Source organism: Hibiscus syriacus, unplaced genomic scaffold, assembly GCF_006381635.1.
Source record: "Hibiscus syriacus cultivar Baekdansim isolate YM2019G1 unplaced genomic scaffold, ASM638163v2 tig00010204_pilon, whole genome shotgun sequence".
Taxonomy (NCBI): Eukaryota; Viridiplantae; Streptophyta; class Magnoliopsida; order Malvales; family Malvaceae; genus Hibiscus; species Hibiscus syriacus.
Window position 1 is genome coordinate 1,217,408 of NW_024062209.1, and position 25,542 is coordinate 1,242,949.

The 25,542-nt window shown below is 38.6% G+C and overlaps 21 non-coding genes and 4 pseudogenes across 21 annotated transcripts; all 25 read right to left on the bottom strand.

Annotated features, from left to right (window-relative positions):
* Positions 1-17,967: 17,967 nt before the first annotated feature.
* On the bottom strand, positions 17,968-18,086 carry LOC120203635. The gene has a single exon (XR_005523860.1). It is a non-coding gene; the product is annotated as a 5S ribosomal RNA (ribosomal RNA).
* Positions 18,087-18,269: 183 nt separating this feature from the next.
* Positions 18,270-18,388, bottom strand: LOC120203649. Its single transcript, XR_005523873.1, has one exon. It is a non-coding gene; the product is annotated as a 5S ribosomal RNA (ribosomal RNA).
* Positions 18,389-18,571: 183 nt separating this feature from the next.
* LOC120203622 lies at positions 18,572-18,690 on the bottom strand. Its single transcript, XR_005523847.1, has one exon. It is a non-coding gene; the product is annotated as a 5S ribosomal RNA (ribosomal RNA).
* Positions 18,691-18,875: 185 nt separating this feature from the next.
* Positions 18,876-18,994, bottom strand: LOC120203624. The gene has a single exon (XR_005523849.1). It is a non-coding gene; the product is annotated as a 5S ribosomal RNA (ribosomal RNA).
* A 184-nt stretch (positions 18,995-19,178) lies between these two features.
* LOC120203665 lies at positions 19,179-19,296 on the bottom strand (annotated as a pseudogene).
* A 183-nt stretch (positions 19,297-19,479) lies between these two features.
* Positions 19,480-19,598, bottom strand: LOC120203644. The gene has a single exon (XR_005523868.1). It is a non-coding gene; the product is annotated as a 5S ribosomal RNA (ribosomal RNA).
* Positions 19,599-19,781: 183 nt separating this feature from the next.
* LOC120203668 lies at positions 19,782-19,900 on the bottom strand. Its single transcript, XR_005523883.1, has one exon. It is a non-coding gene; the product is annotated as a 5S ribosomal RNA (ribosomal RNA).
* A 184-nt stretch (positions 19,901-20,084) lies between these two features.
* On the bottom strand, positions 20,085-20,203 carry LOC120203647. The gene has a single exon (XR_005523871.1). It is a non-coding gene; the product is annotated as a 5S ribosomal RNA (ribosomal RNA).
* A 184-nt stretch (positions 20,204-20,387) lies between these two features.
* On the bottom strand, positions 20,388-20,506 carry LOC120203650. Its single transcript, XR_005523874.1, has one exon. It is a non-coding gene; the product is annotated as a 5S ribosomal RNA (ribosomal RNA).
* A 184-nt stretch (positions 20,507-20,690) lies between these two features.
* LOC120203629 lies at positions 20,691-20,809 on the bottom strand. Its single transcript, XR_005523854.1, has one exon. It is a non-coding gene; the product is annotated as a 5S ribosomal RNA (ribosomal RNA).
* Positions 20,810-20,994: 185 nt separating this feature from the next.
* On the bottom strand, positions 20,995-21,113 carry LOC120203661 (annotated as a pseudogene).
* Positions 21,114-21,296: 183 nt separating this feature from the next.
* Positions 21,297-21,415, bottom strand: LOC120203654. The gene has a single exon (XR_005523877.1). It is a non-coding gene; the product is annotated as a 5S ribosomal RNA (ribosomal RNA).
* A 184-nt stretch (positions 21,416-21,599) lies between these two features.
* Positions 21,600-21,718, bottom strand: LOC120203625. Its single transcript, XR_005523850.1, has one exon. It is a non-coding gene; the product is annotated as a 5S ribosomal RNA (ribosomal RNA).
* A 185-nt stretch (positions 21,719-21,903) lies between these two features.
* On the bottom strand, positions 21,904-22,022 carry LOC120203659. The gene has a single exon (XR_005523881.1). It is a non-coding gene; the product is annotated as a 5S ribosomal RNA (ribosomal RNA).
* Positions 22,023-22,206: 184 nt separating this feature from the next.
* Positions 22,207-22,325, bottom strand: LOC120203655. Its single transcript, XR_005523878.1, has one exon. It is a non-coding gene; the product is annotated as a 5S ribosomal RNA (ribosomal RNA).
* A 184-nt stretch (positions 22,326-22,509) lies between these two features.
* Positions 22,510-22,628, bottom strand: LOC120203648. Its single transcript, XR_005523872.1, has one exon. It is a non-coding gene; the product is annotated as a 5S ribosomal RNA (ribosomal RNA).
* A 184-nt stretch (positions 22,629-22,812) lies between these two features.
* On the bottom strand, positions 22,813-22,931 carry LOC120203633. Its single transcript, XR_005523858.1, has one exon. It is a non-coding gene; the product is annotated as a 5S ribosomal RNA (ribosomal RNA).
* Positions 22,932-23,115: 184 nt separating this feature from the next.
* Positions 23,116-23,234, bottom strand: LOC120203640. Its single transcript, XR_005523864.1, has one exon. It is a non-coding gene; the product is annotated as a 5S ribosomal RNA (ribosomal RNA).
* Positions 23,235-23,419: 185 nt separating this feature from the next.
* Positions 23,420-23,538, bottom strand: LOC120203646. Its single transcript, XR_005523870.1, has one exon. It is a non-coding gene; the product is annotated as a 5S ribosomal RNA (ribosomal RNA).
* Positions 23,539-23,722: 184 nt separating this feature from the next.
* LOC120203666 lies at positions 23,723-23,840 on the bottom strand (annotated as a pseudogene).
* A 179-nt stretch (positions 23,841-24,019) lies between these two features.
* LOC120203639 lies at positions 24,020-24,138 on the bottom strand. Its single transcript, XR_005523863.1, has one exon. It is a non-coding gene; the product is annotated as a 5S ribosomal RNA (ribosomal RNA).
* A 193-nt stretch (positions 24,139-24,331) lies between these two features.
* Positions 24,332-24,461, bottom strand: LOC120203658 (annotated as a pseudogene).
* Positions 24,462-24,644: 183 nt separating this feature from the next.
* Positions 24,645-24,763, bottom strand: LOC120203652. The gene has a single exon (XR_005523876.1). It is a non-coding gene; the product is annotated as a 5S ribosomal RNA (ribosomal RNA).
* A 184-nt stretch (positions 24,764-24,947) lies between these two features.
* LOC120203634 lies at positions 24,948-25,066 on the bottom strand. Its single transcript, XR_005523859.1, has one exon. It is a non-coding gene; the product is annotated as a 5S ribosomal RNA (ribosomal RNA).
* A 184-nt stretch (positions 25,067-25,250) lies between these two features.
* LOC120203636 lies at positions 25,251-25,369 on the bottom strand. Its single transcript, XR_005523861.1, has one exon. It is a non-coding gene; the product is annotated as a 5S ribosomal RNA (ribosomal RNA).
* Positions 25,370-25,542: the final 173 nt, after the last annotated feature.

The following is a 25,542-nucleotide window of genomic DNA, read 5'->3' on the forward strand; positions in this document are numbered from 1 at the left end:
ACTACATTGACACTGGGAAGATAATCGTGGAACAAGTTCGTACTTGTTTGAAGTGACGCACCAATTCCTTGGTATTTCCAAACTTCATTATAGTACTCCATCGTAAGAAGAATGTTCCAGAAGAACTATTCGGTAAAATAGTGCCTGGGTTGTCTGGGATTATAAAGGCCATGCTGCCTATGTTGCTTGGATTCAAGGAAAACAAGGGAAAAAGAAAAAGAGGAGAGCACCGCCCATGCTAATGCAAACCAAGATGTCGCGGTAAAAGTAGATGCTCTAGAGGAGGTTGCTAAGAGAACCCAAGATCACGTGGAACAGCTCACCAACAATCTGATGACCTTCTTTACCTATGTCATGCGTCGGGATGAGTTTGTGGTGAATTATTTCATAGAGACCCTTCCACACGTTAATCTTGATATCCTAGTCTTTCTCGATTCAGTATTGAGTCCCTCTGCAAATGTCGCGATATCAGATGATGCTCCGCAGTCTGCTGATGATGAGGAGCCAGTAGATCCTGCTCCAATCCAGTCAGTGCTAACAACAAAATGCCAAGAGATTGAGCTCCAGCTCTCAACCTTACCAGCACCCTCGCAAACCGTAGAGCCACAGTAAATCCCTTTGCGAAGGAGTCGATGCCATTTGAAGAAGGCATTTCAGTGTGAGGAGCCTCAGTTCACCCTGATCCCTGAACTTCTTAGGTCCCCTTACTGCACCATGATCATATTCTAAACACTCAAGCCCCACACCATTACGCAAGTTCCCATGTCACACAGTTGGCACAACACAACCACCACCATAAATATTCAAGGTACCTTGCATTGCATTACATGTAGTCTACTTTTAACTTAGTTTTATTTAGCATTGAGGAAAATGCTTCTCTCAAGTTTGGGGATGTAGAGTTCTTAATTCATTGCATGATAGTATTAGTAGAATGAATATGCCATGACATTAGTAAGTGTTCAAGTAAGTTCTTAGGTATAAATTAATGATGCCCGATGATGATGAACTCTTTATGGCTAGAATTGAATGTACATGACTATTGAGGATGATAAAACCAACACTAGGACTTGCTTTTTTGCAACTTTTTGATACACGAGTGTATGTTTTCCGTGCTTAAGGAACTTAGAAATTTTTTATAAGAGAACTATTGCATGCCTTGGCATAAAATTTAGACAATGTCCTTGAATGATGAAAACCCCACTTTGTTTTTAAAAAAAGAGAAAAATGATGAAAATAAAATGAAATTGTGAATAAATTTTTTGGCATAACTGTATAGGGACACTTTGGTATGCATTTATATAAATTGCAGCCACGACATATGAGTAAATAAAAGTAGTCACGAGATAACTCTGCCTGACTAGCTCGGGGTGAAAGGTATGCTCCATTTCACCTAGAGTGTGGAATGGTAGGTGTGATGGATTGACTCCCCTCATAGAAGTTAAAAAAGAATAATAATAAGAAGAAACCCATGTGGGAGAAAACTTGTAAATGTCATGGAAAAACAAGAGAGTTTGCTTAGAAATTTTCTAGATTTGTTAAGCATGGACTTGATACAATCACACACACACACAAAGGATCTTACCCTAGAGGACAATAATTGATTTCTCAAATTAGTCTAGCATGTTGAAACCAACTGTTCTGAGGGATGAAATTATATCACATAAGACTATCTTGAACCTGAACTTGCCATGGTATTTTTATTTTACTTACTACTATCCATTGCTTGAGGACAAGCAATATCTTAAGTTTGGGGGTGTGATAACTCCATAAAAAGGTCATATTTAGGGCCTTTTCACTTAAGTTATTGAATGTCTAAGAGCTCATATAGATGAATTTAGGAGCATATAGTTGTATGTGGTGGAAATATATTTTTACTGTGGCCTTTTATTTTGAAAACAATATTGCGTTATGGGGAAGGTGTTTTGTTTGATGTTGTGAAGGATTTGAAAGAAAGGATAATCTAGGAGAATTGTTGTGACATGCTGATAATACTGAGCAGAATGCAAATGCCAACTCGAACGACATTTCGGAAGTGAAAAAGATGAAAGAAGATATTTTCAAGAGCTAGTTGTCCTTATCTTCTTGTGCCTTCAGCTGCTAAGAACCTAGGAGGGAATATCTACCATCTGGATCGGCTGATCCTGTCGACACGTATGTGCAGCTGCAGGTTTCCCAGAATAGACCACGCCCAGCTGCTCAGGAGGTAACCACTGCCACATCTACCTCACCCCCTCACGTGAAGGAAACCTACTCAGGGTATCCTAGGAATTTTAACACAAATTCCTAGGTTTATTCCCTACTATAAATAAGAGATGAAGCCACCAGATTAAATGACTTTTTTTACACACTGTTTGAGCTTAATTTCAAAAGAGAAAAGGTCACTCATTTTTCTTGTCAATCGTTTTTGCTGTAGGATTCCTCCATTAACAAGCTAGAGGGAGTGGCGAGCTAGGTGTCTGAGAGGACCTAGCGAGCTAGGGTAGTTCGTGGTGGCTAAGGGGAGCTCAGGCAATGCACATTGAAGGCTTTTCCTCCATCTCTTTGTTGTTTGCTTTTATTTATCTTAGTTGGGTTATATGGAACATATTAATTTCATGCCTTATTGCTTGGAATATTCAAACCCCACCATGAACTAGTCTTATTTGGTGGGAGTTCATTATGGATACTTAAGTTTTATTTTAATGGATTGTTGTTTTTGTATGTTGTTATTTGTTTTGCTTATGATGCTTATTGCCTTAAGGTTGTAAGAGCTGTGAGAATTACCATTCCTTAGGAGAATGCTTAGTGTTCAAGAGAATGACTAAGTATCATATCTTTAGTGTTTGAGAGAAAATAGGGAGGATCCACATAAGTAAGGGGTTCTAGATAGTAACTTGACCTAATCCAACCTTAGATAAAAGGCTAGGATTTCAATCGACTAAAAGAAGTAGTGCTCGGTAGAGAGGTTAGATGCTAGTGCTAACACTGAGTGGTATTGTCGCGACATATTCTATTGATTTGAACCAATGGGATCCTGCACCTGCTAACACTGAGATGTATTGCCAAGGCATCATCAACCTGTCGAGTCCCTTAGCTAGAGATAGCATAGGGGACCTTTAGTAAACTTTGTCAGGCAAGTAAGGAATAGAAGTAAGACCATCATGAGAAATTAGACTTAAGTTTCCTAAGTGACTCCTATCATTCATTATCATAGTAGCTTATTGTGTGAGGAGTCTAAATTCATTTTAATTAAATCCAGTGTTTACATTTCGTGTTGCCTTTACATTTTAAAAATATTCCACTACACTCAATTTACTTTTGCCAATACATTTCCATCCATTTTGCCACTACATCTCCATTTGCTGCCACATTACATTACACCATCATTTCATTTCCACCAACATCCATTTCATTTTGCTACAACATTCTCATTCGTACATACCATCACTAACTAAACTTAGGTGAAATAGTTAATTGTTGTGATTGAACTTATAAATTTCCTCTAATCCTTATGGATACGATACTCACTCATCACTATATTACTTGTTCGATTGTGTATACTTGCATATATTTTGTGACTATATTTAGTCGTCACAATTCATGGACAAGTTTTTAAGTTGCATCCAATCTATGCTTAATAGAATTAGAAAAATTCTAAGTAGGTTCCTTACTCTAACTTAGTATTTGTTTATCATATTAAGCATTTGATTACTCCCATTTTCTTAACAAAATACACTATTTTAAATAGGCTTTAGTTTGTCACAACTACTCTCACATACTTGAAGATGAAGTAGAGCAAATACCCCATCTGATAGCCATTTGAATAAAGTCACCCTATGAAGACCTTCATTCACTCATATGCAATTGCTACCATTTATTTAAGATTGTTTCGAGGTACTTCAATGTAAAGAGGAGTGTCCCAAACAATTTTATGCCTTAGACATTTATTCACACTCAAGAGTTTTCAATATGCACAAGGGAGGTTTTTTCTTTTTAAATGATAACATTGAGCATTACATTCATTTCAATTTTCAAAGTATACTAAGGCATGCAAGGGTTTTTTCATAAAAAAAATCTAAGGCCTTTAAGCATATAAAACATGCAATCGTGTAAACATTCAAGCATAGAGAATCACATCCTAGATCAAATTATATCAATCTCAACTTGTCATTTACATTTACTTCTCGATAGCCATAAAAATTATCATCATCAGACATCATTAACTTATTCCAAAAAAAAGTCTTCAATCAAGCAAAAATATGCCATAGTAAAATTTTGTTCAATACCACAAATGCAAATGCAACTAAACTATGAACAATACCTCCATCAAACTTGAGAAAAACATTTCCCTCATTGCTTGAAAATATACTAAACAAAGCTAAATGATACTAATCTAAATACAATACAAGGTATATTGGCTTGGGCAACTTGAGTGGTGGGGTGGATTTGATGGCCATGTGCTTCACTCGCTTCTTTTGAAGGGTTGCAATGGGCTGGTTGGACTTGGTAGTTGGTGCATCTTCCTCACACTCCTCAGTTGGGGAGTTCCAAATACAACCAACTTTGCGCTTAAAGAGACTTCTTGTGGGTGGCTTGGAAAATAGGGGAGGCACGGGTATATACGCTGGTGCAAGCACGGGTACAGGCACTGGTGCAAGCGCGAGCTCAACATCATCATCACTGAAGTCATCATCATCACTCTCAGTAGAGACGAGTTCATCTTCTGGGGTAGCAGTAGAGGAGTCTTCCATCGAGGCCTTGCTCTTATCAGCTTGAGAGTGCGAATCACTGGCATTTTTCTTAGCATGGGATGGTTTGGAAGGAGTAGGATGACCGCACGCAACAGCTGGTCGTGGTTTGTCAGAGCGGGGTGCACTGATCAAAGACTCTAAAAATAGGGAAATCAACTGAATTCTGGGTAACATCTCCTTGAAATTGGAGGAAAGTACTTCATCACGCTTCTTCACATAGGTAAAGAAGATATCCAACTTTTTCTTTAGTTCATCGAGTTCCCCTTGGTGCACTTGCTATTGCTAACAAGCAATGCTAACCTTGCTACAATAATAGTTTTGTCTCCTCTATCAGTGGTCTTTTCGGGCACATCTTCATCAAACCCCTTTAACCCAAGGATTTTTTCGGTGTGAGACCCTACTTCCCGGGGATAACTTTATCCAATGAGTCCTCGTAAACCTTCTTTATCTGGAAGAACGTAGTGAACAAGTTTAGAAAAATTAGTGGGCTTTAGTTCTTTTTCAGACAAGCATATATTTCATCCACAATAATTTTTCCAACATCAATGGGCCTTCCCATGACAATCAAATGTAGTAACAACATTCTTCCTAATGAGACAGTAGTATAGTGAGAGGCAGACATCAGACAGAAAATGATTTCATACCTTTTTATGGGGTTTGTGTTGTTTCATCTCAACAGTCATCTTGTTGTTAGCTGACTCTCCCCAATTGGTTCATTTGAAGCAAAGATCATGGAGAACCTCTTGAAAGGTTTGGGCGTTTGTGCTTTCAACGAAAGGATTGTGCTGATAGACAACATCCTTCAACCCAAAGAACTTGTTGATGGTTACGGCAGTGAACTTCATGTTTTCACCTCTCACAAAAACACTGAATTGTGTGGGGCTTGTGAGGTGGGTATACAATTCGTACACCAATGTCATCAAAATTGGGCCAGGGTGTTGGGACCGTCGGCGTACCCCACGGTATAGCGAAAATAAAATTCGACATCTCACCAGCGATCTAAGTATACAAAACTGAAATTGAGAGGAAAGAATACAAATACTTATAATAGGTTCCTTGAAAAACAACAAATACAACAACGACTAGTGGTGATCATGAACAGTTCGAATCGTAAGCCTCCACGAAAACACATCTTAGCCTCTACTTATTTCACTCGTTTGAGAGCAAAATTTTCTTTTCCCAAAATCTGTTTTAAGAAAAACGGCTGCTAGACCTTACCTCACTTAAATATATCAGTTACCCTAACATATTAGGGATTTTAAATTATTTCTAATTAATAAAAAAACATATTTAATTAATTCAAATTAAATATACATTAAAAACTAATATATTTGAATTACAATCTTTAATGTTTATTTAAAATCTTATTTAATTATTCTGAATTAAATATCAATTAAAAGAGTTGTAATCAAAATTACATTCTTTTAATGTTTACTTACTATATTTGGGATAATTAAAATCATATGTATATCAAATATACATATATCAACTCTAAATATATTTTAGTAATTATTAGAACAATTCTAATATTACATACAATGAGTGACGTCTAGCAATATATCATTGTCACCTAAGTTACAAGAAATTGTGATTCAACATATCATCTTCGTGATTAACTCTTTTATGTATTGCATCCTTTTGTCCTTTATATCTAGAATAGGTACAAGTCTTGGAATAGTCATACTTGTATAGCCCATCTATTGTTTCTTGATATGCAGAGTAGACTATAATTAACGAATAATTTTTTGATATCTTATATCAACTTATTCGAGCATGGCCATGCATTCTAGTCTCACTCAATCAAGTGGCCTGTGATATATTTCCTATTATGTAGGAAGTACAAATCCTATCTTAATCAAACACACTCCACTACATGTATCGAGATATATTCAATAACAGTCTTTATAGTGCAACCAGTTACGGATCATATTTAACTATATCAAAACATACAACAATATATGTTGGGATGACATTGATCTCAAGTCTAAGGATCATACATATGGTCATCACCATGAGCAATGTTATGACCGTTACATAATAATCCAAGACATATGTTCATGATGGGTCAATCCAATAAATTGTTCTCTAACATTATAATCAGGTATCAATTTTGACATCTCTATGTCAATGACAACTAGTTGTCATCAGTCAATAACATGTTAGTCATAAGCGTATTATTATTGTCCATGCCCATAATAATACTTGATTATGGATCTTTTAATAATGTTATTATATGGACTTTATTATCTTTCAGTTTATGTTAAGCACAAACATATAACTGAAGATAATAGTGGCAATGCCTTTATTCAATAAAATTGGTAAATAAATGTGTTATTACAGTCATCATATGATTGGTCTTTGGGCATACTCTAACAGAAGGTGCTTGGTAAACTTCCTCAAACTTTGTTTAATCACTACATCCATGACATATTTGTCAAAGCTTTCCTTGTCTTTCTCGGGGAAGATTATTCATTGTTCAAAGTAGACTTTCCTCTCATTCATTTGTTGAAACTTCACCTTTTCTACCTCTTTGAGAAATTTCTCAATCTAACGGTGGTGGGGTACGCGGGCTACTCAGGTTATCTATGGCGTTCTTGCAACTCGTCATGGTTTTAGTGTGACAAAGGACAAAGGTTTGTGTGGTTAGAGTTTTTGGTGATGAATGTTGGACATGGGAAGGAAAAGGTCAGGTAGGGTTATGGAGGTGAGGTATAGAAGATGAAGAAGAAAAGAGTTAGGGAGTTATGGGGAGGAAATGAAGAAAGAGATAGAGAAAAGGGTGATGTGGATGTGATAGGGGTGACAGTTGAAAGCCTTGGGGGAGTGGGTGATTTGATGGAAATTAATGCAAAAGTGAAAAAGTAGGAAAGAGGTTTTGAAGGGTCATGATTAGGTGTAGGGTTTCAATATTTAAAAAGAAAATAACCCTCTTTTTTATGTATTAATGGTGCCACCCAAAAGATTTAGGAGATTTTCTTACTTTTTTAACTTCCCTAAAATTGAATAAAGCCAAATAACCCTAAGTCAAAAAGGAAAATATTTTATTCCTAAAATAATCTTTCCCACGTCATCTTTTGCATCCAAAGCACAAAAATACATCAAGGAATAAAGGAATAAAGTAAAGAAATAAAAGTGGAATGGAATAATGAACTAAAAGACAAAATAATTTATATATAAGGAAATATTTATTTATTTACACATACATGAAAATAAAAATATGCTATAGCAAAAGTTAAAAGCTAAAGATATGCAAACTCTTATAAGTCTTGAAGAATTGTGGTTGACTTGTCATGCACGATTGGGGCACCATTGTAGTCCTTCAGTCTTTAGCCATTTACCTTGAACACAATTCCATCATCAAGATTGTTTATGTCTACAGCTCCACGAGGATACACGTGATGTACCACGAATGGACCCAACCATCTAGACTTAAGTGTCCCTGGGAATAACTTTAGCCTTGAGTTGTACAAGAGCACTTGTTGGCCTTCAGAAAAATACCACGATAAAAGGTGTTTATCGTTCCACCTTTTTTTCTTTTCTTTGTACAATCTTGCATTTTCATAGGCATGTGTACAAAATTCTTCCAACTCGTTTAACTCTAGCAGCCTTCGTTCTCCAGCCAATTGGGCATCCAAATTGAGCTTATTTATTGCCCAGTATGCTTTATGCTTGAGCTCTATAGGGAGATGGCATGCGTTTCCATAAACCTACTTGAATGGAGACATTCCACAGCATCTTAAAAACAGTTCGATAAGCCCAAAGGGCTTCATCAAGTTTGGGTGACCAGTCTTTTCTCCTTGGATTGATAACTTTCTCTAATATATGTTTGATTTTTTTGTTAGAGACTTCAACTTGTCCATTAGTCTGGGGTGATATGTTGTGGCAATTTTTTGTAGCACCCCATAGCGTTGAAGCGCCTTGGCAATAAGGCTGTTGTCAAAATGAGTTCCCTCATCGGTTATAATGGCTTGTGGAGCTCCAAATCTTGTGAATATATTATTGTGAAATAACTTGAGGTCTGTCTTGGAGTCAGTTTTTGGAGTGGACATTGCCTCGACCCATTTCGAGACATAATCGACAGACAACAAGATGTCTAAATTCCCAAATGATAAGTAAATGGGCCCATGAAATCTATGCTCCATACATCTAAGAGTTCCACTTCTAGAATATTTTTGCAATGGCATTTCGTGTCACTTGGATATATTTCCAGTTCTTTGGCACCTATCACAAGACTTGTAGAAGTTGTGAGCGTATTTGAATAACGTGGGCCAATAGAATCTTGATTGGAGGACCTTTGCAGCAGTTCTTGTATCTCTTTTTGTTCCTACTCGGGGACACTTCTTTGAATCATCTGGTCAGCACATTGCTTGAAGAGATAAGGCTCATCCCAATAAAAAAAATGCACGTCATGCTTAAACTTCTTTCTTCCCTGGCTGGTCAAGTAAAAAGGACTAATAAGAAAGTTAACAATATCAACATCACAACATATAATATTTTCTCATCAGAGAATTCTTTCTTTATTTCTAATTCATGCTCTACTTCAACTTATTTTCCAGCCTAGAAAGGTGATCAACTACTTGGTTTTCGGTGTCTTTTCCATCCCTAACCTCTAGGTTAAATTCTTGAAGTAAGAGTATCCACCTTATAAGTCTAGGTTTGGCATATTTCTTAGTCACTAAATACTTGATAGTAGAATGATCAATATGGACTATGACTTTAGTTCCTATTAAATATGCCCTAAACTTATCAATAGTAAATACTATAACTAGCAACTCATTTTCAGTGGTTGTGTAATTGATTTATGCATCATTTAGAGTTTGCTTGCATAATAAATGACATAGAAAATTTTACCTTGGCGTTAAACCAGGACTGCTCCCACAACATAGTCACTCGCATCGCACATTAGCTTGAATGGGGTTGTCCAATCAGGTAGGACAGCTATAGGGGCTGAGATGAGTCATTCCTTCAGTTCCTGAAATGCTGCTACGCAACTATCATCAAAGACAAAGGTTTGATTTTGTTGCAGTAGAGTACACAAGGGCTTAGAGATCTTAGAAAAACCCTTGATGAAACTTTGATAGAAGCCAACATGCCCTAGAAAGATTCAAATTCCTTTGATAGTGGTAGGAGGGGTAGTTTCTCGATCACATCAATTTTAGTTCGATCTACCTCAATGCCCTTTTGTGAGATTTTGTGTTCCCTCGGACACCATAAAATGGTATTTATCCCATTTCAAAACCAAATTTGATTCCTCGCGATTCTTAAGTGTATTTTTCAAATTGCCAAGGCATAAGTTGAAATCATCACTGGAGACCGAGAAATCATACATGAAAATCTCCTAAAATTCTTCTACCATGTCCGATACTATGGCTAGCATGCATCTTTGAAATGTGGCTAGTGCATTGCATAACCCAAAAGGCATTCTCTTAAAGGCGTAAGTGTAATAGGGATAAGTAAAACTTATTTTCTCTTGGTCCTCCAATGCTATAGCAATCAGTTTGTAGCCTGAATATCCATTAAAAAAGAAATAAAATGGTTTTCCTGCCAATCTATCCAACATTTGATCGATGAATAGAATGGGAAAATGATCATTTTTAGTGGCCTTGTTGAGCTTCTTATAGTTCAGGCATATCATTCAACACATGACCATTCTCATGGGGAGTAGTTCATTGTCTTCATTGCTCACAACGGTGATGCCTCCCTTTTTGGGCACACATTGTTAGACCATCAGTGTACTTATGGCACAACAGAAACAAAAATGTGACAGTCTCACCAGTGATCCGAGGACGTTAAATATGAAACTGGGAGGAAGAGATTCAATTACTTACACTGGGTTCCTTGAAAATCATCAAATATAGTAGCGACTAATGGAAATCACGAACTGTTCGAATCCTAGACTCCACGAAAATTAGTCTCGGCCTCTACTTAGTTCACTCGGTTGAATAACTATTAATACCAAAACCTTTTTTAAAATGGCAGGATTTTTCACAAAATATAAAACAAATGTTAAACCAATATATCCCTTATATATGTGTCACCCTAGCTATTAGGACTTTTTAAAAAATTCCAAATTTAAATAGGAGTATAATTACTTTAAATATATTATTAAATTTGGTATTCTTGTGCAATTTAAATTACTCATATATATATATATATATATTAAATACATAATTTATTCATGCAATCAAATTGTACATATGTGACATATTTATGAGTTGCTCACTTTTCAACCATTAGGTGCGACCCTGTAGGTTCCTGCAACGTTAGTTGTAATAATTAGGACTATTCTAATATTACAAACAATGGCTAACATCTAGCAATATGTCATTGTTACCTAAGTTACGGGAAGTCATGATTCGACATAACATGTCTGTGACTAACTCTTTTAATGTATTATATCCTTTTGTCCTGTATATATAGAATAGACACAAGTCTTGTAACAGTCACACTTGTGTAGACCATATATTGTTTCTTGATATCTAGAGTAGACTATAATAAACAAATAATTTGTGATATCTCATATCAACGTATTCGAGCATGGCCATGTATTTCTAGTCTCACTCAATCAAGTGGCTACTGATACATTTCCTATTATATAGGAAAGACAAATCCTATCTCGATAATTCTCACCCCGCTACATATATCATGATATGTTCAATTTCAGTCTTTATAATGCAACCAGATATGGTGCACGTTTAACTTTATCAAAACATACAACAATATAGGTTGAGATTATAATGATTTCACGTTTAAGGATTAAACATATAGTTGTCACTATAAGAAATATCATGACCATCCAATAATAATCCATGACATATATTGATACAGTTCTTTAACAATATATTCATATATTAATTCTAACATATTTGTGTCAATGACAACTCTTTGTCATCAATCAATACCATGTTAGTCTTAAGCGTATTATTACTGTCCATGCCCATAAGAATACTCGACTAAGGATCTTTTAATAATAATCACATTATTATATAGACATTATTATCTTTTAGCTTATTCGATGCACATAAATACAATAAAAGAAACTAACGGTAATGCCTTTATTTGATCAATACGGTAAATAAAACGTGTCAATACAATCATCGTATGATTGGTCTTTGTGCATACTCTAACAATCTCCCACTAGCACTAAGACTAATCATTCAAATATTTAATACCGAGTGACTTATTGTGACAATCATGCTTCTACTGTGACAGAGGCTTCGTCAAGGGATCAACAATGTTGCCTTCAGTGTGTACTCTACATATCTCCACATCTTCTCGATCTATGATCTCTTAAATGAGATGAAAATGCCTAAGAATATGTTTGGATCTTGATGAAATATGGGTTCTTTTACTTTTGTAATGGCTTTATTGTTATCACAATAGAGTTATGCATCATCTGATATGCTAGGAACTACCCCTAGTTCAGATATGAACTTCTTGATCCAAACAACATCTTTTGTTGCTTCACTAGCTGTAATATACTTAGCCCCTATTGTAGAATCAGCTACTGTGTCTTGTTTTGAACCTTTCCAGCTCACAACACCTCCGTTAAGACAAATAAAAAAATTCGATTGCGATCGTGAGTCATCCTTGTCAGTTTGAAAGTTGACATCAGTATAACCTTTTACACTAAGCTCTTCTTCGCCTCCATTGACAAGAAATGTATCTTTAGTTTGTCTCAAGTACTTAAGGATATTTTTAACTGCAACCCAGGGATTTTCACCAGGGTTTCCCTGATACCTCATGCTTAAATCATACGATACATCTGATCGAGTACATATCATGGCATACATGATAGAACCAATTGCCGAAGCAGATGAAATCTTACTCATTCGTTCCCTCTCTTGTGAGGTTAAAGGACACATTTCCTTTGAAAGAGAAACACCATGTCTCATAGGCAAGAATCTTTTCTTAAATTCTTCCATACTAAATATTTTCAGCAGATTTTCTATATATGTACTTTAACTCAAGCCTAGAAGTCATCTAGATCTATCTCTATAGATCTTAACTCCTAAGATGCACACTGTTTCACCTAAATCTTCTATAGAAAAGAAATTACTTAACCAAGTCTTAACAGATTGTAAAGTAGGTATATCATTTCCTAAGATGAGTATGTCATCTACATACAAGATTAGGAAATAAACAATGCTCCAACTATTCTTCTTATAAACACAAGTTTCATCTTCGTTTCTGATAAAACCAAATTATTTGATTGCATCATTAAAACGAAGATTCTAACTTCGAGAAGCTTGCTTTAGTCCATGAATAGACCTTTGTAGTTTGGAAACCTTTCCATTATTTCCTGGAATGAAAAAAACCTTCTGGTTGTGTCATATACACATCATCTTCGAGTTTTCCATTAAGGAAAGTGGTTTTGATGTCTATTTTCCATATTTCATTATCATGGAATGCAACTATTGCTAGCAAAAACCGGATGGATTTAAACATAACTATAGGAGAAAAGGTTTTGTCATAGTCTAGACCATGAACTTGTCGAAAACATTTAGTGACTAATCGCCCCTTGTATGTTTGTACATTACCATCCATGTTAGTTTTCTTCTTGAAAACCCATTTATATCCTATAGGTTTGACCCCTTGAGGTGGTTCAACCAAAGTCCATATTTGGTTTACTAACATGGAATTCATCTCAGATCTCAAGGCCTCAAGCAATTTCTTAGAGTCTGGGCCTAACACTGCTTCCTCATAAGTTCTAGGCTCATCTTGATCCATAAGAAGAACATCTCCACGTGTGGTAATGAGAAATCCATATCTCTCAGGTACATGGCGTTCTCTTGTAGATCTTTGCAGTGGTTGTGTTCCTAAATATGTTTAATGTTCCTCAACAACGTGTGAAACATGCTCAACCTCAGGTTCATCGATTTGTTGTTCTTGAACTTCTCTAATTTCAAAATTTCTACCATTCCCTTTCTTCAAGAGAAATTCTCTTTCGAGAATGAGTCCCGTTCGAGCAATAAACACTTTATTCTCGTTAGGGTTAAAGAAATAATATCCCTTAGTTTCTTTAGGATATCCTACAAATATACACTTATGAGATTTAGATTTAAGCTTTGTAGACATTTGATGTTTGACATAAGCTTCACAACCCTATATCTTCATAAAATACATACTAGGACGTTTCCCAATCCATATCTCATATGGTATCTTTTGAACCGATTTAGATGGAACATGATTTAGTGTGAAAGCAACTATTTCAAGTGCATGTCCCTAAAAAAAGTTGGAAGATCACTATGATTCATCATTGATCGAACCATGTCTAGTAATGTTTGATTCTTCTTCTCAAAAACTCTATTCCACTGGGGTGTACCAGGTGGTGTAAGTTGTGACGCAATCTCATATTCTTTTAGGAGCTCATCAAACTCTATTCTAAAGTATTTTCCACCTTGATCCGATCAAAGTGCCTTAATACTCTTGCCTAATTGATTTTGAACTTTATTTTTAAACTCTTTGAACTTTTCAAGAGCTTCAGAGTTATGGCGCATAAGATAAATATACTCATATCGACTGAAGTCATCAATAAACGTAACGAAGTATTGAAATCCACCTATGGCTTGTGTATTCATTGGCCCACATACATCACTATGTGTTAATCCCAATAAATCACTCGCTCCTTCACCTTTACTATTAAAGGGAACCTTAATTTTTTTCTAATAAGCAAGATTCATATACATCCAATTGTTCAAAAACAAATGAATCTAAGAATCCATCTTTATGGAGCTTTGATATGTGCTTCTCACTTATATGTCCTAAACGAAAGTGCCAAAGATAAGTTTAATTTGAGTCATTTGTTTTTAATCTTTTAGTATTTATATTTTATATGGTATTTTCTTGATTTAAAATATAGAGACCGTTAATCAACTACGACGAACCATAAAAACATTATCGAGATAAAAAGAACAACAATTATTCTTAATAATAATCTTAAAACCAATCTTCTCCAAACAAGAAATAGAAATAATGTTCTTAGTCAAACTGGGCACAAAATAACAATCTTCTAAATGAAAATAAATTCAACTAGGGAAAGATAAAGCATATGCTCCTATAGCTAATGCAACAACTCTTGATCCATTTCCAACTCGTAGGTCCACGTCTCCCTTAGACATATTTCTTCCCTTTTGCAGTCCCTGTACAAAATTACAAATGTGAGAACCACAATCGTTATCTAATTCCCAAGAAGAAGATGTTGAAAAATTAACATCAATAACATAAATACCTGAAACAAACGTTCCATTTGCTTTTGTCTTCTTGACTTTTTTGAGGTAAATGGGGCAATTTCTTTTCCATTGTCTGGTCTAGTCGGAATGGAAATATTTTCCTTTCTTGCTAACTCCCCCGTTGGGTTTCAATGCATCCTTTCCATTGGACTTGGGCTTGCCATTATCCTTAGGCTTGGCCACTTTCTTCTTATTTCCCTTTCTTTTTTCCTTGTGGATCATCAGAATAGGCTTAGGTCCAACCTTTTTCATGTTACTTTCAACAGTTTGTAACATGCCTAGTAACTGTGGTGAAGTGTTATTAATTTCATTCATATTGAAATAATTAAGGAAAATTTGGTTAAAGCTATCTGGTAACAATTGTACGATAACATATGTAGCCAATTCATCTTTGAGAGGGAATCTCAACTTTTCCAATATTTGGATGTAGCCCATTATCTTGATGACATGTGCTCCTACATGAGATCCCTCTGCCATTTTACATTGAAGCAGAGCTTTAGAGGTCTCATACCTCTCTTGACGTGCCTGCCTCTCATATATTTCTTTGAGATTTTGAATCATCTCATATACAACCATGTCTTATTGTTCCTTCTGAAGTTCAGGAGTCATGGTGGAAACCATTAGAAAACCTACGTCTAACATATCATTCATAAGTTTCTTAAATTTGTCTTTGTCAGCTTTAGACGCATTAGCTGCGGGTTCATCACGAACATGTTCTTCAATGACATATTCATTCCTTTTCTGTTTAAGAACTATTCTCAAATTACAGAACCAGTTAAGGAAGTTTATGCCATTCAACTTCTTCTTTACAAGGAGCGATCGCAGTGATAAAGTGTTATTTTCCATTAATCTACAATAATTGAAATATTTAAAGTAAGTAAATTTACCGAAAAAATTATAAATAGTTCTTTATTTACAAATTGCTCCTACTATTTTATTCAATATTAAAAAAACCCTCTAGTTTTAACTTCGAAAAAACATCTCGAAAGTTTTTCTAGTGAGTGAGGATCCATATTTGAAATTCTTCCTAAATCAACTTTGGCTTTTCTTATAGGAAAATGGCTATTTAGGTAAGTAACACCATACTAATTACATCTCATGTACCTCCTCCATTTGGTGAACAACTCGTTGTTCAAATCATCTCATGATTCATCCAAATAATTAACCTATAGGTTTCTAATCCTATTTGAATAACCTAGCTAAGTTATCACCAATATTTCAACCGACGAATATCATTTGCTTATTCTTTGCATTTAACCAAGATATAGTTTTGTGCCAATGCTTTGAAAAAGCCCAAAAAATATCAATCGAAGTCTTAACAGGGGTAAATATTGGATGGTTATGCTAACTTGGATTATAAAGAGGGATTTGAGAAATTATCTCATCATTATTAACATTAGGCCTTTTTATTGATCTCATCAAGGTTCATTCTTCTTTTAGCATGCTAACATGTCATTTGTTTCATTACATACATGATAGATATAAATAGTAAATAAAATGCAATGGTTATAACCTAAAACAAAAACTAAGGGAGCCAATGGGAGAACCAAGAATCCTAAAATCTAAGACTGCTTCTCAAGCACATTCTCACCTTTAGTCCACCATTCGTCTACTTCTTTGTAACTTCAAGGGATTACAATTCAAGAAACTCATTTTACATACGAGGGAGTAAAATGAGAAGAGAAATACAATTGAAATATAGAAAGGCATGACATGCAGGCCGAATTTAAATTTTACAATCATTGTAAATTAAAAGGACTATAACCATGCATGTCAAACACCGTGAAAATCAAGCATTTCATATATATATTATTAATTTTTTAAATTACCAATATGGGCCTACAATTTATGCTTCCTACAAAGGGGACAAAGGGCATAGCCCTTTGCGACGGTAGGTCGCGCCTGTGCGACCAATCATAATTTTTGAAAAATAACACTAATTATTTATATGAAAAACCTCAAAATTTGATAAAATTTATCAACAAAATCATATTTTTTTATATATTCAAACAATCGTTGTTCCTCTGTCGAATGCGATTAGTTATCGTGTACCCACCGATCGATATGTTAACAATTAACATATCAATATCATAAACTCTTGTAGCAAACCAATAAATGATTAACTCTTAGTCAATGATTAACTCTTAATCAGTGATTGTAAATATAACAGATTAATGTATTAATCATATCGGTTATCGAATCCAACAATAATATCATACATATTCGCCGAAAATGATAAAACTAAAACATGCATCTAATACATATTGCATCAACCAAGAATTTAACTTGAATTCAGATTGTACAAGTGGCTCTGACACCACTTTTGGGAACATCAGCGTACCTATGGTGTGAAAAAAAAAACGTGTCAGTCTCACTAGGGTTCCTTGAAAATCAACAAATACAACAGCGATTAATGGAAATCACGAGCAGTTCAGATCCTAGCCTCCATGAAAATTCATCTCGGCCCTACTTAGTTCACCTGGTTGAATAACTGTTAAGGGCAAAACCTTTTCTAAAAGGGTTATAGGAATTTTGGGATTTTTCAAAAAAAATTGGTATTCCCGTGCAATTAAAATTACTCACATATATGTATATCATGTATATATTAATATTAAATACACAATTTATTCATGTACAATCAAATTGTACATATGTGACACATTTATGAGTTGATCTTTTCAACCATTGGGTGCGACCCTGTAGGTTCCTGCAACGTTAGTAGTAATAATTAGAAATATTCTAAATTTACAAACACTGAGTGACATCTAGCAATATCTCATTTTTACTTAAGTTACAGTAAGTCATGATTTGACATAACATGTCTGTGAATAACTCTTTTAATTTATTATATCATTTTTTCCTTTATATCTAGAATAGGTACAAGTATTGGAACAATCACACTTGTGTAGCCCATCTATTATTTCTTGATATCCCACTCCAAGCAGGCGGAATACGTACGTGTGCGTGTGTTCGAGATAGAATAAAAAGAAAATAATCCGAAAAGGAGGGGGCAACACGAGGACTTCCTAGGAGGTCACCCATTCTAGTATTATTCTCGCCCAAACACGCTTAACTACGGAGTTCTGATGGGATCCGGTGCATTAGTGCTGGTATGGTCGCACCCATAAACCTTGCGCCCTTAATTTATTTAAAGCCTTCGTTTCGTTCCGACCCGTACTTAAGGGACTCGCAAAATTCAGATTCTACAACCCGAACCTTTCTCCCAGAGTACCCCACTCCAGGCAGGCGGAATACATACGTGTGCTTGTGTTCGAGATAGAATAAAAAGAAAATAATCCGAAAATGAGGGGTGCAACACGAGGACTTCTGAGGATGTCATCCATCCTAGTACTACTCTCGCCCAGGCACGCTTAACTACGGAGTTTTGATGGGATCCGGTGCATTAGTGCTGGTATGATCGCACCCGTCATGCCTTACGCCCTTAATTTATTTAAGGCCTTCGTTTTCTTCCGACTTGTACTTAAAGGCTCGCAAAATTCAGATTCTACGACCCGAACCTTTCTCCCCAAGTACCCCACCCCAGGGAGGCGGAATACGTACGTGTGCGTGTGTTCGAGATAGAATAAAAAGAAAATAATACGAAAAAGAGGGGTGCAACACGAGGACTTCCCAGGAGGTCACCCATCCTAGTACTACTCTCGCCCAAGCACGCTTAACTACGGAGTTCTGATGGGATCCGATGCATTAGTGCTGGTATGATCGCACCCGTCATGCCTTGCACCCTTAATTTATTTAAGGCCTTCGTTTTTTTTCCGACCCGTACATAAGGGTCTCGCAAAATTTTGATTCTTCGACCCGAACCTTTCTACCCAAGTTCCGCACTCCAGGCAGGCGGAATACGTAAGTGTGCGTGTGTTCGAGATAAAATAAAAAGAAAATAATCCGATAAGGAGGGGTGCAACACGTGGACTTCCCAGGAGATCACCCATCCTAGTACTAGTCTCGCCCAAGCACGCTTAACTGCGGAGTTCTGATGAGATCCAGTGCATTAGTGCTGGTATGATCACACCCGTCATGCCTTGCGCCCTTAATTTATTGAAGGATTTCGTTTTCTTCCGACTCGTACTTAAGGGACTCGCAAAATTCGGAGTCTTCGACCCAAACCTTTCTACCCAAGTTCCCCACTCCAGGAAGGCGGAATACGTATGAGTGCGTATGTTCGAGATAGAATAAAAAGAAAATAATCCGAAAAGGAGGGGTACAACACGAGGACTTCCCAGGAGGTCACCCATCCTAGTACTACTCTCGGCCAAGCGCGCTTAACTGTGGAGTTCTGATGGGATCTGGTGCATTAGTGATGTATGATCGCACCCGTCATGCCTTACGTCCTTAATTTATTTAAGGCCTTCGTTTTCTTCCGACCTGTACTTAAAGGCTCACAAAATTCGGATTCTACGACCCGAACCTTTCTCCCCAAGTACCCCACTTTAGGCAGGCGGAATACGTACGTGTGCGTGTGTTCGAGATAGAATAAAAAGAAAATAATACGATAAAGAGGGGTGCAACACGAGGACTTCCCAGGAGGTCACCCATCCTAGTACTACTCTCTCCCAAGCGCGCTTAACTACAGAGTTCTGATGGGATCCGGTGCATTAGTGGTGGTATGATCGCACCCGTCATGCCTTGCGCCCTTAATTTATTTAAGGCCTTCGTTTTTTTCTGACACGTACTTAAGGGACTCGCAAAATTTTGATTCTTCGACCCGAACCTTTCTACCCAAGTTCCGCACTCCAGGCAGGCAGAATACGTACGTGTGCGTTGTTCGAGATAGAATAAAAAGAAAATAATCCGATAAGGAGGGGTGCAACACGTGGACTTCCCAGGAGGTCACCCATCCTAGTACTAGTCTCGCCCAAGAACGCTTAACTGTGGAGTTCTGATGGGATCCGGTGCATTAGTGCTGGTATGATCGCACCCGTCATGCCTTGCTCCCTTAATTTATTTAAGGATTTCGTTTTCTTCCGACTCGTACTTAAGGGACTCGCAAAATTCAGATTCTTTGAACCAAACCTTTCTACCCAAATTCCCCACTCCAGGCAGGCGGAATACGTACGAGTGCGTATGTTCGAGATAGAATAAAAAGAAAATAATCCGAAAAAGAGGGGTACAACACGTGGACTTCCTAGGAGGTCACCCATCCTAGTACTACTCTCACCCAAGCACGCTTAACTACAGAGTTCTGATGGGATTCGGTGCATTAGTGCTGGTATGATCGTACCGGTCATGCCTTGCGCCCTTAATTTATTTAAGGCCTTCGTTTTCTTCCGACATGTTCTTAAGGGACTCGCAAAATTCAGATTCTACGACCCGAACCTTTCTCCCCAAGTACCCCACTCCATACAGGCAGAATACGTACGTGTGCGTGTGTTCGAGATAGAATAAAAAGAAAATAATCCGAAAAGGAGGGGTGCAACACGAGGACTTCCGAGGAGGTCACCCATCCTAGTATTACTCTCGCCCAGGCACGCTTAACTGCGGAGTTCTGATGGGATCCGGTGCATTAGTGATGATATAATCACACACGTCATGCCTTGCTCCCTTAATTTATTTAAGGCATTCGTTTTCTTCCGACTCGTACTTAAGGGACTCGTAAAATTCAGATTCTTCAACCCAAACCTTTCTACCCAAGTTCCCCACTCTAGGCAGGAGGAATACGTACGTTTGCGTGTGTTCGAGATAGAATAAAAAGAAAATAATCCGAAAAGGAGGGGTGCAACACATGGACTTCCCAGGAGGTCACCCATCCTAGTACTAGTCTCACCCAAGCACGCTTCACTGCGGAGTTCTGATGGGATCCAGTGCATTAGTGCTGGTATGATCACACCCCTCATGCTTTGCGCCCTTAATTTATTTAAGGCATTCATTTTCTTCCAACCCGTACTTAAGGGACTCGAAAAAATTCGGATTCTACAACCCAAACCTTTCTCCCCAAGTACCCCGCTCCAGGTAGGCGGAATACGTACGTCTGCGTGTGTTCGAAATAGAATAAAAAGAAAATAATCCGAAAAGGAGGGGTGCAACACGAGGACTTCCGAGAAGGTCACCCATCCTAGTATTACCTTCGCCCAGGCACGCTTAACTGCGGAGTTCTGATGGTATCTGGTGCATTAGTGCTGATATGATCGCATACGTCATGCCTTGCTCCCTTAATTTATTTAAGGCATTCGTTTTCTTCCGACTCGTACTTAAGGGACTCGCAAAATTCAGATTCTTCGACCCGAACCTTTCTACCCAAGTTCCCACTCCAGGCAGGCGGAATACGTACGTGTGCGTGTGTTCGAGATAGAATAAAAAGAAAATAATCCGAAAAGGAGGGGTGCAACACGTGGACTTCCCAGGAGGTCACCCATCCTAGTATTAGTCTCGCCCAACCACGCTTAACTGCGGAGTTCTGATGAGATCCAATGCATTAGTGCTGATATGATCACACCCGTCATGCCTTACGCCCTTAATTTATTTAAGGCATTCGTTTTCTTCCGACCCGTACTTAAGGGACTCGTAAAATTCGGATTCTACAACCCGAACCTTTCTCCCCAAGTACCCCACTCCAGGCAGGCGGAATACGTACGTATGCATGTGTTCGAGATAGAATAAAAAGAAAATAATCCAAAAAGGAGGGGTGCAACACGTGGACTTCCCAGGAGGTCACCCATCCTAGTACTAGTCTCACCCAAGCACGCTTCACTGCGGAGTTCTGATGGGATCCAGTGCATTAGTGCTGGTATGATCACACCCCTCATGCTTTGCGCCCTTAATTTATTTAAGGCATTCGTTTTCTTCCAACCCGTACTTAAGGGACTCGAAAAAATTCGGATTCTACAACCCAAACCTTTCTCCCCAAGTACCCCGCTCCAGGTAGGCGGAATACGTACGTCTGCGTGTGTTCGAAATAGAATAAAAAGAAAATAATCCGAAAAGGAGGGGTGCAACACGAGGACTTCCGAGAAGGTCACCCATCCTAGTATTACCCTCGCCCAGGCACGCTTAACTGCGGAGTTCTGATGGTATCTAGTGCATTAGTGCTGATATGATCGCATACGTCATGCCTTGCTCCCTTAATTTATTTAAGGCATTCGTTTTCTTCCGACTCGTACTTAAGGGACTCACAAAATTCAGATTCTTCGACCCGAACCTTTCTACCCAAGTTCCCCACTCCAGGCAGGCGAAATACGTACGTGTGCGTGTGTTCGAGATAGAATAAAAAGAAAATAATCCGAAAAGGAGGGGTGCAACACGTGGACTTCCCAGGAGGTCACCCATCCTAGTATTAGTCTCGCCCAACCACGCTTAACTGCGGAGTTCTGATGAGATCCAATGCATTAGTGCTGATATGATCACACCCGTCATGCCTTACGCCCTTAATTTATTTAAGGCATTCGTTTTCTTCCGACCCGTACTTAAAGGACTCGTAAAATTCGGATTCTACAACCCGAACCTTTCTCCCCAAGTACCCCACTCCAGGTAGGCGGAATACGTACGTATGCATGTGTTCGAGATAGAATAAAAAGAAAATAATCCGAAAAGGAGGGGTACAACACGAGGACTTCCGAGGAGGTCACCCATCCTAGTATTACTCTTGCCCAGGCACGCTTAACTGCGGAGTTCTGATGGGATCCGGTGCATTAGTGCTGATATGATCGCACACGTCATGCCTTGCACCCTTAATTTATTTAAGGCCTTCGTTTTCTTCTGACTCGTACTTAAGGGACTCACAATATTTAGATTCTTCGACCCGAACCTTTCTACCCAAGTTCCCCACTCCAGGCAGGCGGAATACGTACGTGTGCGTGTGTTCGAGATAGAATAAAAAGAAAATAATCCGAAAAGGAGGGGTGCAACACGTGGACTTCCCAGGAGGTCACCCATCCTAGTACTAGTCTCGCCCAAGCACGCTTAACTGCGGAGTTCTGATGGGATCCAGTGCATTAGTGCTGGTATGATCACACCCGTCATGCCTTGTGCCCTTAATTTATTTAAGGCATTCATTTTCTTCCGACCCGTACTTAAGGGACTCGCAAAATTCGGATTCTACAACCCGAACCTTTCTCCCCAAGTACCCCACTCCAGGGAGGCAGAATACGTACGTGTGCGTGTGTTCGAGATAGAATAAAAAGAAAATAATACGAAAAAGAGGGGTGCAACACGAGGACTTCCCAGGAGGTCACCCATCCTAGTACTACTCTCGCCCAAGCATGCTTAAGTACGGAGTTCTGATGGGATCCGATGCATTACTGCTGGTATGATCGCGCCCGTCAAGCCTTGCACCCTTAATTTATTTAAGGCCTTCGTTTTTTTTCCGACCCGTACTTAAGGGACTCAAAAAATTTTGATTCTTCGACCCGAACCTTTCTACCCAAGTTCCGCACTCCAGGCAGGCGGAATACGTAAGTGTGCGTGTGTTTGAGATAGAATAAAAAGAAAATAATCCGATAAGGAGGGGTGCAACACGTGGACTTCCCAGGAGGTCACCCATCCTAGTACTAGTCTCACCCAAGAACGCTTAACTGCGGAGTTCTGATGAGATCCAGTGCATTAGTGATGGTATGATCGCACCCGTCATGCCTTGCGCCCTTAATTTATTTAAGGATTTCGTTTTCTTCCGACTCGTACTTAAGGGACTCGAAAAATTTGGATTCTTCGACTCAAACCTTTCTACCCAAGTTCCCCACTCCAGGCAGGCGGAATACGTACGAGTGCGTATGTTCGAGATAGAACAAAAAGAAAATAATCCGAAAAGGAGGGGTACAACACGAGGACTTCCCCGGAGGTCACCCACCCTAGTACTACTCTCAGCCAAGCACGCTTAACTGCGGAGTTCTGATGGGATCCGGTGGATTAGTGATGTATGATCGAACCCGTCATGCCTTACGCCCTTAATTTATTTAAGGCCTTCGTTTTCTTCTGACCTGTACTTAAAGGCTCAAAAATTGATTCTACGACCTGAACCTTTCTCCCAAGTATCCCACTTTAGGCAGGCGGAATAGGTACGTGTGCGTGTGTTCGAGATAGAATAAAAAGAAAATAATACGAAAAAGAGGGGTGCAACACGAGGAATTCCCAGGAGGTCACCCATCCTAATACTACTCTCGCCCAAGTGCGCTTAACTACGGAGTTCTGATGGGATCCGGTGCATTAGTGCTGGTATGATCGCAATCGTCATGCCTTGCGCCCTTAATTTATTTAAGGCCTTCATTTTTTTCCGACCCGTACTTAAGGGACTCGAAAAATTTGATTCTTCGACCCGAACCTTTCTACCCAAGTTCCGCACTCCAAGCAGGCGGAATACGTAAGTGTGCAAAATTTTGCGTCTGTTCGAGATAGAATAAAAAGAAAATAATCCGATAAGGAGGGGTGCAACACGTGGACTTCCCAGGAGGTCACCCATCCTAGTACTAGTCTCGCCCTAGTCTCGCCCAAGCACGCTTAACTGCGGAGTTCTGATGGGATCCAGTGCATTAGTGCTGGTATGATCACATCCGTCATGCCTTGCGCCCTTAATTTATTTAAGGCATTCATTTTCTTCCGACCCGTACTTAAGGGACTCGCAAAATTCGGATTCTACAACCCGAACCTTTCTCCCCAAGAAACCAGTCCAGGCAAACAGAATACGTACGTATGCGTGTGTTCGAGATAGAATAAAAAGAAAATAATCCGAAAAGGAGGGGTGCAACACGAGGACTTCCGAGGAGGTCACCCATCCTACTATTACTCTCGCCCAGGCACGCTTAACTGCGGAGTTCTGATGGGATCCGATGCATTAGTGCTGAGATGATCGCACACGTCAAGCCTTGCACCCTTAATTTATTTAAGGCCTTCGTTTTCTTCCGACTCGTACTTAAGGGACTCACAAAATTCAGATTCTTCGACCCGAACCTTTCTACCCAAGTTCCCCACTCCAGGCAGGCAGAATACGTACGTGTGTGTGTGTTCGAGATAGAATAAAAAGAAAATAATCAGAAAAGGAGGGGTGCAACACATGGACTTCCCAGGAGGTCACCCATCCTAGTACTAGGCTCGGCCAAGCACGCTTAACTGCGGAGTTCTGATGGGATCCAGTGCATTAGTGCTGGTATGATCACACCCATCATGCCTTGCGCCCTTAATTTTTTTAAGGCATTCGTTTTCTTCTGATCCGTACTTAAGGGACTCGCAAAATTCGGATTCTACAACCCGAACCTTTCTCCCCAAATACCCTACTCCAAGCAGGCAGAATACGTACGTATGCGTGTGTTCGAGATAGAATAAAAAGAAAATAATCCGAAAAGGAGGGGTGCAACACGAGGACTTCCGAGGAGGTCACCCATTCTAGTATTACTCTCGCCCAGGCACGCTTAACTGCAGAGTTCTGATGGGATCCGGTGCATTAGTGCTGATATGATCGCACCCGTCATGCCTTGCGCCCTTAATTTATTTAAGGCCTTCGTTTTCTTCCGACCCGTACTTAAGAGACTCGCAAAATTCAGATTCTACGACCCGAACCTTTCTCCCCAAGTACCCCACTCCAGGCAGGCGGAATACGTACTTGTGTGTGTGTTCGAGATAGAATAAAAAGAAAATAA